The sequence below is a fragment of the Lissotriton vulgaris genome, chromosome 1_1 (genome assembly GCF_964263255.1).
Source record: "Lissotriton vulgaris chromosome 1_1, aLisVul1.2, whole genome shotgun sequence".
NCBI lineage: Eukaryota > Metazoa > Chordata > Amphibia > Caudata > Salamandridae > Lissotriton > Lissotriton vulgaris.
Genome location: NC_141685.1, coordinates 164,460,990 through 164,471,477, shown reverse-complemented (window position 1 = coordinate 164,471,477; position 10,488 = coordinate 164,460,990).

Here is a 10,488-nt window from a genome sequence, read left to right as displayed (position 1 = left end):
ACCGATGTGGTACGCGTTATCATGGAACAGCCATTGGGTCTTGATTCCGCAAGCTGCAACCGGGCTCGGCTCGGGCCAGAACCTAGTTCACACGAGCCCATGCACTCTGCCTTCAGGATTGTCAAGGCCTGCCATAGGAGTGACTGATAGGAACTCGAGTGTCCATTGTATGGTTAGATATAGGGTTACTATATCTAAAGCAAAGTGTGATTACACAACTTCGCCCCAGCTGTCATGCAGCCAGTTGTGCCAAATTTAGGAGGCCAGCCAGGGGTGGCATAATACATGCTGCAGCCCCTGACGGCCCTGGGTACACCTATGCCCTGAGTTACAGGGTCTGATAAGGTGGCCCAGTACCAATTGGTAAATGCACCTAGGGTACATATTGTAATTTAGAAAGAGAACAGCCAGGCTGTGGGTCTGATTAGCAGGCCCACAGCCAGAGAAAGTCGTAAACCAGTGAAACAAAAGCAAAAAATCTGGGTGATCATAGGATTGCAGACCCTACTCTCCTACACAAAGTAACAATTATCAGTTGCAGGCTAAGGAGCTAGGTGGAACTGAGTCCCGTTTCTAGATGATAGTGGGGGGACCCCTTCAAACTGTGGCTACCTTCCGCCTTTTGCCCTGCTGATAAAGCAATAGTGAATTTGAATAATTTATGATGAATTGAAATGAGAGAAAGAGAAGAACAGAGCAAGGTGCAGGACATATTAAAGAAAATGAAAAAAAGAGACACAAGACTTTAACCTGTTCTGTGTTCTAGCACTTTACGTAAACAAGTTGTGCTGTGCATTGTGAGCAGGCTGTCACGCCCTTTGTATGTAAATGAGCTTCAGTGACCAGACACCCCAGGCTCCCATCTTTTCTAGCACGGATGATAATGTGAGCACTGTAAGGTAATCGCAAACTAGGACTAAATTGAGAAACAATTGGCTTCCAGGTCACACAGCTGTTGTTATGTAGTTCTTTATTAATTCTTTTTCATATACTTTAATTTGCAGCATTCCTCCACGCTACTTTTTCTCAGTATTACACTTCAGGTCGCTCATTTGTCGGCATGGGTTTTGTCCTCACACTAGTCTAGGACAGGCCTTCTCAAGGTAGAAGGCGCTGTAATAGGAATAATAAATCAGACATATATGAAATTGTATGTAAACAAATGTGTGCCTTTCAGTTATCAGGCACCACCAGACTCACATTTACACTTGTAATTGAGCACCAGACTAAAGTGACTCCTCCCTATATAAGTATGTGCCATCAGTAATTGGGCTGATGGTTCCGCTGATGGCACAGCAAATACAGTTTCTGGGATTGTGCGCATTGGCCTAAAATTTAATTGCTGAAGTTGCACGCAGTTTCGCTGATGCGCACAGTTAATAAGGCTTGTGGATATTGCGCACTGTAAGCAGATCACTGAAGTTCACCCTTAAGTAGTAACTAGGTCAAAACATAGTACGTGGGGCGTGGCCGGGTGCCAGCGAAGATGGCCGCCTGACTCGGGAGCTCCGTGGAGCCGAGCCTTTATCCCGCATAAATCCGCTCAATATCCGGAGAATCCTACACTCCATATGCGGCGCTGAATCGGTGCTAGGAAGGGGCACCGACTGATCCGTCTCCGGCCGCGCTGCCTGCAGCGGAAGCCGAGTTACGTCCCTGTGGTCTGGGGCCGGCTGCCGGCAGGAAGCACTGAAGCGGCGCGAGTGGCCTGAGGTCTCGGGCAAGGGCCCGGCCCGGCGGTCTAGTTGGGCAGTTACGGAGCTCGTCTCGGCCTGAGGGGAGCCATCTGGTCTGCATCGTGTGGCCCAAAAGTGTAGCGCCGCCAGTTTGGGACTACCGCACGCTGTCCTACATCGAGGCTGGCTGCAGGCACCAGTGGTTGGGAAGGTTTGGAGGCGGACCGGAGGACACCTCAGGAAAGCAACCGGGGCTGCGTGGGTCCCGGTTCAAAAACAGTAAGCTAGACGCGGAATCCGACTGTTGGTGAGGCAGTGGGCGGCTGGACGGGCCCAGCACAGCAGGGGCGCACATCAGCGTAGGGGCCCCTGGCAGAAGAGGAGACGGACTGCTGGAGAATCGAGAAGGCGGGACGGAGCAGCCGTGGCGGTGATTTGGCCCCCATGAGTGAACCCTCTCCTGGAAGGCAGGGGTGACCATCACATGCGTGGGGGCAGATAACGTGCGACAACCCACCCCCGGGCAGGACAGGAGGCAGGCTGCGGAGAAGGGACGCCTGCGGCCTGCATACACGAGACGGAGCTGCGGTCAGCGGGACAGGGCTGTGTGCGGCAGCGAAACGTGCCACCTGCTGGGGTGCAGAGAAGAGCATAGCGGAGGGAGCGCTTCACAGCCTTGGGCCTGGACCGGTGGAGTGGAGGCCTGCCTGGTGATTTGAAAGCCTGAGCTGCGGGAACCCTAGGGGTGTGCCGAATATCAACAGTGGCTGCAGATGCCATTCTTGGATGGACCGGGGCGTGTTGCGTGCCACAGACTGACCGCGTGGGATTATAGCCAACATGAGGCCCTAATACAATACAGTGACGTAATCAAACAAACTGGACAAATACACGGTCCAGATGGGGACGCCACAAGCGGAGAACACTGCAGGTGACCAATCAGGCGCGAAAGAACCATCGCTGGCCTCTATTATGGCAGCAACACAGTCACTTGACACCAACTTAGAGGCGAAAATAGACAAGGTCTGCATCGAAGTAAATCTCCTTCGGGTCGACCTTGGGAAAACATCGGAGAAGACGAAAGCCAACGAGGCCGACAACAAGGTGCTACAGAAGTCAACCAAGGCACTGGAACAACGTGTCAACGACCTAGTGCACCAACACTGCCAAGTGGCGTTGCGGCTGGAAGACCAAGAAGGGAGGGCCCGCAGAAGCAATATACGCGTCGTAAGCGCACCGGAGGATTTGGAGGGGCCCAGTGTGGAACTTTTCCTGAAAGACCTGATCCTCAATCACTTGAAGCCTTAACGCCTCTCCAACATATTCACCGTGGAAAGCGCGCACCGTGCACCTATCCCTAAACCCAAACCAGGGGCGCCGACCAGGACCATTATTGCAAAAATCCTGAACTATAGGGATAAAGACGCCATCTTGCAAGCAGCTAGACAGGCCGGGGACCTCCGCTACGACAACGCACAATTCGTTTTTTTCCGGACTTTACCCTTCAGGTACAACGAGAGAGGCGCTCCTTTGTAGACGTGAAGGCAGCGCTGAGAGAGAGAGGCATCAAATATATGATGTTTTTTCCTGCCAAGCTCAAGGTTCTTGCTGGAGGCAAATCTTTATTATTTACCTCGCCTGCAGACGTGCAGGACTGGATTGACCGGAAGTTGTCGACGGCTTGGGATCAGGCCAGAGGTGGGAGTTGGAGAGACGCACAGGCTGCGTTGCCAGAGTCTGTGGCCGGCAGGTCGGACGTTGATGGACAGAGTCAGAGCTCGTGGAGGTCGAGGTCTGCAAGTCCTCGTTGGGGGACGCTTCGAGAGGCGACTGAGCATTGAGGGCGACAGACCCGCAACTGTGGACCTCTGCTTACTGTAATGTACCAAGGGTTTGTGGTTTGGGTGTGGGTCATGATTTTTTGAAGGACTTCTGGTTGGGGAGAGGGAGAGACGATGTTGTATGATACGGGGAGGAGGGCCATGCTATTGTTGGCGGCTGTGCTGAAGATCCCCCCTCTCTTTTCCAACTCCGTGACCCAAGTGAGCCTGCGAGGGGCTGCCTTCTCGTCCAAAGGAGTGTAATGCAGACTGAAAATGAATGACTCTTTAGATACATGGAGTGTAGGTTTTTCATGGTACACTGTTACAGTTTACGGGGTGGGCATGGGTGGCGGCTGGAGCTGGAGCCGGCGCACACCCCACTTGCACAAGGTTCATCTGTTGGGAAAAGGGGGTTGTTTTTCTGTTTTATTATTCTCCCGATTCCAGGTTGGGTAACAGGCGAAAGGCGCTCTGCTAATTGGGGATGTGGGTAGTTCGAGACCTACGGAGCAGGGAAGCAGGGTTGGGGGGTTGCATTTGTTGGGGGGGAGGGACGAGAGTGAGAGGGGAGAGACAGGGACGGTTGCACATTGGATGGGGAGGGCCGAGGTTGTTAGCAGCACACCACGGCAGGGCACATATTCTGACACAGCAACATAGGACACACAGGAGAGCACTGGTTAGCTACAGGGTCTATGGCTATGAAGTGGGATAGGAGTCTTAAACTAATTAGCTGGAACGTCAATAGTATGGGGACAAACTCAAACGATGTATCGTGCTGCTCTTTGTGAAGAAACACTTGCCAGACGTAGTCTTAATGCGGGAGATGCACCTGAGGGCGAACACATGCCAGGCACTAAACAGATGGGGATACACACTAACGGCACATGCCGGTTTCACTTCGGGGTCTCGAGGGGTAGGTATTTTGGTGTGACGCACCTTTCCCATGGTGGTGGAGGTGGATCCCATGAGGCGCTTTGTGGCTATTTCTGGAAAATGGGAGGGCCGTAGACTCATCCTAGTGTCGGTCTATATCCCTCCAGGCCTCCATACACAATCCTATAGTGACCTGGGAGAGCTCATACTGTCCCTCCCGGAAGGCCTCCTGCTGCTGGGTGGTGACTTCAACGCGGTGGTCTGGGGCAGATAGACAGGCAACCGGGGAGAGATATCGGGTGGGGCAGCGGTGGCTCCCCAATCTCCTGGAGGCGTTCGGACTGGTCGATCTATGGCACCTCCTGCACCCGACACAAAAACAGTACACTTTCCTGTCAGGTCCACACCACACTTTTTCGCTCCTAGATTACCTCCTGGCACCAATGCACCAGGACATGGCGATACGTGAAGTCACCCACCTGGCAAGGGGCATCTCGGATCACTCCCCTCTCTGGGTCCATCTTACGCTAGGCGACCGGCAGGTTAGCTGTGTCGCTCCCATTGCCGCGTGGCATTTGAAGGGTGAAGCTATACAGAAGAACGTTACCCAGGTGATCGATCGTTACTTTGATGAAAACTCGGGGGTGGTCCTATGGGAGGCCTTCAAGATGGTGGTAAGGTGAGAAGCACTCTAGGCAATAGCGGGACGCCACAAGGAACATGAGACACAACTGCAGACTCTGGAGTCTGAGTTGCATACCATTGAGAACACTGCGCACTGCACTGGGAGCCTAGACACGATACACCGGCTCCAATTGAAGGCCACAGAGTACAGGGACCTTGCTACAGACGCAGCCAGGACATTGGCGAGGGACAGAAAAGGGAGGCTTTATGATCAGGAGATAAGGCGGGCAAACTTATAGCGTGGTTGGATAGGAAGCAACAGGCTCAGAAGGTGGTCGCTGAGTTGCAGATGGCTACGGGAACGGTTCTAACGGACCCGCAAGATATAGTCAGGGAGTTTGCGTCATACTATCAACAAGTTTACGCTCGGAGATCCGCAATGACGGAAAGTGATTTGGCGGCCTTCTTGGAGGACATTGTCCTCCCATCCCTCTCCAAGGACAAAAAAGAGACTCTAGAAGCACCCCTGGTGGTGGAAGAAAAAGTGAAGGCCATCAATGAACTTCGCCCTGGGAAGGCCCTAGGGCCCAATGGGCTACCTGTGGAGCTCTATAAGCTCAAACCAAACGGCCTGGGTGAGCACCTCAAGCGGATGTTTGAGGAAAGTAGGGAGCTTGGTAGTCTGCCCCATGACCAGCGGATAGCCACAATCCTGGCAATCCCCAAGGTGGGGAAGCCTAAAGAGTTCTGTGCCTCCTATAGACCGATATCATTGCTCAACGTGGAACCAAAACTCCTGGCCAAGGTTTTGGGCAACAGGATCAGACTGGTCCTCCATACACTGGTGCATCCAGACCAATCGAGCTTTATGCCTCACTGCAATACAGCGTTGAATCTACGACGCCTCCATGGGGTACTGGGCTGCTGCCACCGGCTACGCAGAGAGGCAGTGGTGGTGTCATTAGATGCGGACATGGCTTTCGATACCCTAGAGTGGCCGTACATGATGACAGTACTTCGAAAGATGGGGTTCGGCCCTAGCTTCATTAGCTGGGTACAGCTCCTTTATGCAGATCCGTTAACTCAGGTCGTGGTCAACAACAAACTTTCAGAGGCCTTCAGTTTAGGGAGGGGGGCACGACAGGGATGCCCCCTCTCACCCCTGCTATTTGCTTTGGCCCTTTAATCATTGGCAGCGTGGGTGAGGCAGACCCCCTCACTGCAGGGGATACGATGGGCAGACGGCTAGGAGGATAGGACCTCACTTTACGCTCACGACATCCTCCTGTACCTCACAAAGCCACAAGAGTCCCTAGCGGCAGCACTAGACATTTTCCGGAGGTTTGGGGAGTACTCTGGTTACACTATTAACTGGGGGAAATCTCTCATTTATGTTTTGCTTCGGCCCCCCCCCCCCCCGCAGACACCTGCCGATTGCCCGATCCAAATAGCCAGCGACGTGTTCACATACCTAGACATTTACATATCCAAAGACCGTACTGCATGGTACGAGCAAAACCTTTTGCCTCCCCTGCGGCAGCTCCAAAGAGACGTAGCGGTCTGGAAGAACCTCCCACTATCGCTACTAGGCCGGGCCGCCCTATTTAGAATGATGGCGCTGCCAAGATTCCTTTATGTCCTCCAGAATCGCCCGGACCTAGTCCCGAATAAATACTTTGCCGCTTTGAGGCAACCCAAAGGGACCTTCTCTGGGCGGGTACGCCCCGCATCTCCCTCCAGAAGCTAACTCTGGGCTGGTTTGATGGGGGGATAGCATTATCTGACATCAGGAAATATTACTGGTCGGCGCATCTGTCGGCCATCAATCAGGGGACATACTGTGCAGGTAATGACCCTGGGTACGAGATGGACAAATCGCTCCTTCCAGGGGGGAACTTCGAGGCGGCTCTTTACTCCAGACAGCGAAGGTACCGATTGACGGGGCCGACCAAACACTCTGTCCAGCTGTGGCACATAGTTCAGAAGAAACTGGGCTGGGTGGGCAAACTTACCCAGGCAACCCCACTGTGGGCCGATGAGAGGCTAGGCACACTTAGCAGCACGAAGGGCTTTAGGAACTGGAACTTAATAGGCATTTCTCTGGTCAAGGACTTATGGGGCCAGCGGGAGTGCTCACATTTTTTTTTCTCTTTCTTTTTATTGAATAGAGCAAAAGGTGAGCCAAAGGTACAAAACATGGCAAATTTTCAGAATTCAAAAATCACAAATTTCCAATAAATTTCCAATAAATTTCTCAAATAACAAACAAGAGATAAAAAAGTTAAAAAGTTGGAAGCAATATGCGGAGATAAAAGGAGGGTTCATCGAGATAGAAAAAGTCAGCCTATTACAGAGTTAAACATTTCCCCCCCCCAGGACATTAAGTGCAAAATATGCAATTTATAAAGTGCATCAGCAAAAACGTGCAAAGCTGCAATAAAGTGCAAATGCAAAAGTGCCAAAAGTACAAAAGAGTACTATCTTTAAAAGTGCAAAGTGCAATCTGATATGGAAAAAGGTGCTAGTAAATGTAAATGTCCTGGAAATCAGATAGAAGGCTGTAAATGAGAAAACATCCCCTCACAATTCTCTTCACGAATCAACCTCCCTTTATTGCTTCTAGAGCCTCAAAATATTTCCAGTTCCTCTCAAATCTCCCAACAGCTCCCACTCTACCCGCATAAGCCTTTTCAAAATAACATGTTCTCCTCATTTTGTTGAACCATTTTAAGTGTAACGGAATCTCGCAGGACTTCCAGTTTTGAAGAATTAATGAGCGAGCAACTGCGCAGGAAATAAATATAAATACCTCTTCTGCTTTATTAAACCTACTCCTATCTTTGCATAAACCGAACAAGGCTACCTCTGCTGTTGGTAAAAGAGATTTCCCAATAGCCTGTGCGATATCAGCAAATATTCCCTTCCAGAAAGTTTCTAACTGGTGGCAAGAAAAAAAAGTATGATGCCATCCTCCCTGGCTACTAGCCATACATCTGAAGCATTTATTCTCCGCTCCGGGAAACATCCTTTCCAAAGCCTCCGGTGTATAATATGCTAACCAGTGAGACAGAAAGCACATCCTTTTATAGTTGGCAGCTCGCAATGATCTATTCCCCAACTCACAAATGACCTCCCAATCCTTTATGGAAAAGTTACATTGCGTAGCTAGATTTATTTTCTCAAGATGACTTTCTACTAAAACATTTTGATTTGAGCAATGAAGCATCTTATACCAGTATCCGATACCTACACTCATTCTATCATACAAGGCTGTTAGTATGCTATTAGGGGGATTAAACAGGCCACTTATCTCTTTTCTAATAAAATTAACAATCTGCATATATTCAAAAAAAGTCGGATGTAATGAACCATTTATTCTAGCGGTTACCTCCTGCCAACTAATTACCCTGTTTTGGATTACAAAATGTCTTAGCTCTCGGAAGCCACAAAGTTCCCAAGATTTAATACGATTCAGGCTTAGTGGGAGGCCTATTTGAATACATTCTTTCAAGCTAAGATAATGAGAGCTATTAGTGCCATGTTTTCTGAAAAGGAGCGACATTCTTGATGCATATTCTCTTAAAGTTTTGTATCTGGACCTCTTTGGGAGCCTTGCGATTTTTAAAAAAATTGGAATTTGAGAGTCTACCTCTTGTAGCTTTCTTGTAAGAAAAAAATTATCTCTTGTTTTATATTATTCCTCAATAATCCTGCCAATATATCAAGAAATGCAGCTTCATAGTAGGTCCTTAAATGGGGTAGAGCTAAGCCTCCTTGTTCAGCTGGAAGTTGTAATACTGGAAGTTTAACTCTTGAAGTTTTCTTTCCCCATATAAAGCCTCTCAGCATTGTTTCGAGTTCTTTAAAAAATGTTAAATTAATTTTAATGGGCATGTTACTGAACAAAAAGATAAGTAAAGGCAACACCGACATCTTGATCAAAGAGACCCTACCTATAATTGATAGTGGGAGAAGAAGCCAGTGATCTAAAAGGCTCTGAATTTTGTTCTTCGTCCTGATATAATTCATAGAATAGAGCATATCATATTCGGTGGTGACATATATGCCCAGATATCTAATTGGATCATTTCTTACAGCTTGGGCCTGCAGAACATCAGGGAGAAAAAGAGGATCAGTATTTAATGCAAGAACCTCTGTTTTTTTTGGATTTACTTTATACCCCCCTATCTTTTCATAATTATTGAACTCTCTCATCAAATTTTCAATATTTTCTTTTATGGGTGATAGATATAAAATAATATCGTCAGCAAACAGCTTTAATTTGGACATGTCAAATAATGGGGGCTAAATAACCACGTTGTCCCTAATCCTAATCACTAAAGGTTCGATAAAGAAAGTAAAAAGCAACGGGGACAACGGGCAGCCCTGCCTTGTGCCCCTATTTACCTTGATCTTACCAGCCTGTTTCATATTGATTATTACTTGGGCCGATGCTCCCTTGTAGATGTTATAAAGCATCTTAATAATTGAGGCTGGAAAACTAAATTGAACGAGAGAGTAGAATAATGCAGCCCAATTCACTAAGTCAAACGCTTTTTCCGCGTCCATCATCAATATACAGGCTGGGGTCGAATTAATATTAAAGTAGTCCAATGCCTGTATTAGGAACTCGGTGTTTGCTGCCATATAGCGACCTGCAATAAACCCAGACTGGTCCTGATGAATGACCTCCTGAGCAGCAAAGACAAATCTCTCAGCCCATATCTTCATAAGGATTTTGTAATCCGAATTTAGTAGGCTAATCGGTCTGTATGAATTAACATCATACTAATTTTTATCTTTTTTAAGAAAGCATATAATTGTAGATTCCTTAAACTCGGCAGGGACGTACCCGCCTAGCCTAATATAATTATATAACTTTTTCAAGGGAGTTGCTAATTCTCCAAAAAAAACCTTATAAAATTCTATTTGAAATCCCTCCTGGCCGGAAGCTTTTCCCCCTGAGGTTGCCTTTATACAATTTTGAATTTCAGTAGTATTTATTTCCAGACTAATTTAATTAATCTGACTTTCGGAGATTTTGGGTATTTGTATATCTGCAAAATAGTCCTGAATCATTACATCCTCTAGCTGGTATTCCGTAGAGTAGATTTTTTCAAAATGATCCAGGAATATTTTTGAGATCTTGTCTCTATCCTCCTCCTCCAGCCCACTCTGGGGATCGCGAATTTTCCCTATCAGCGAAGACTCCTGCTTTTTTCTGGTAGAGTTAGCTAATAGTTTCCCTACCAACTGGCTGTCTTCATAGACCTTTTGTTGAAAGGCTTTCGAGCTGTTAATCTCTTCCGCGACAAAATGATCCCGAAGAAGAGTTTTAGCCTGCTCTAGCTTGCTTGAATGATGTTGAAGCTGCAATGCATATTCCCTCTCTACATCTGCTTGAAGCATAGCTATTTTTAACTTTCTTTCGTTTGCCTTAGCGCTAGTATATGCAATAATCTGGGCGCGTGCTGAAGCTTTGAATCCGC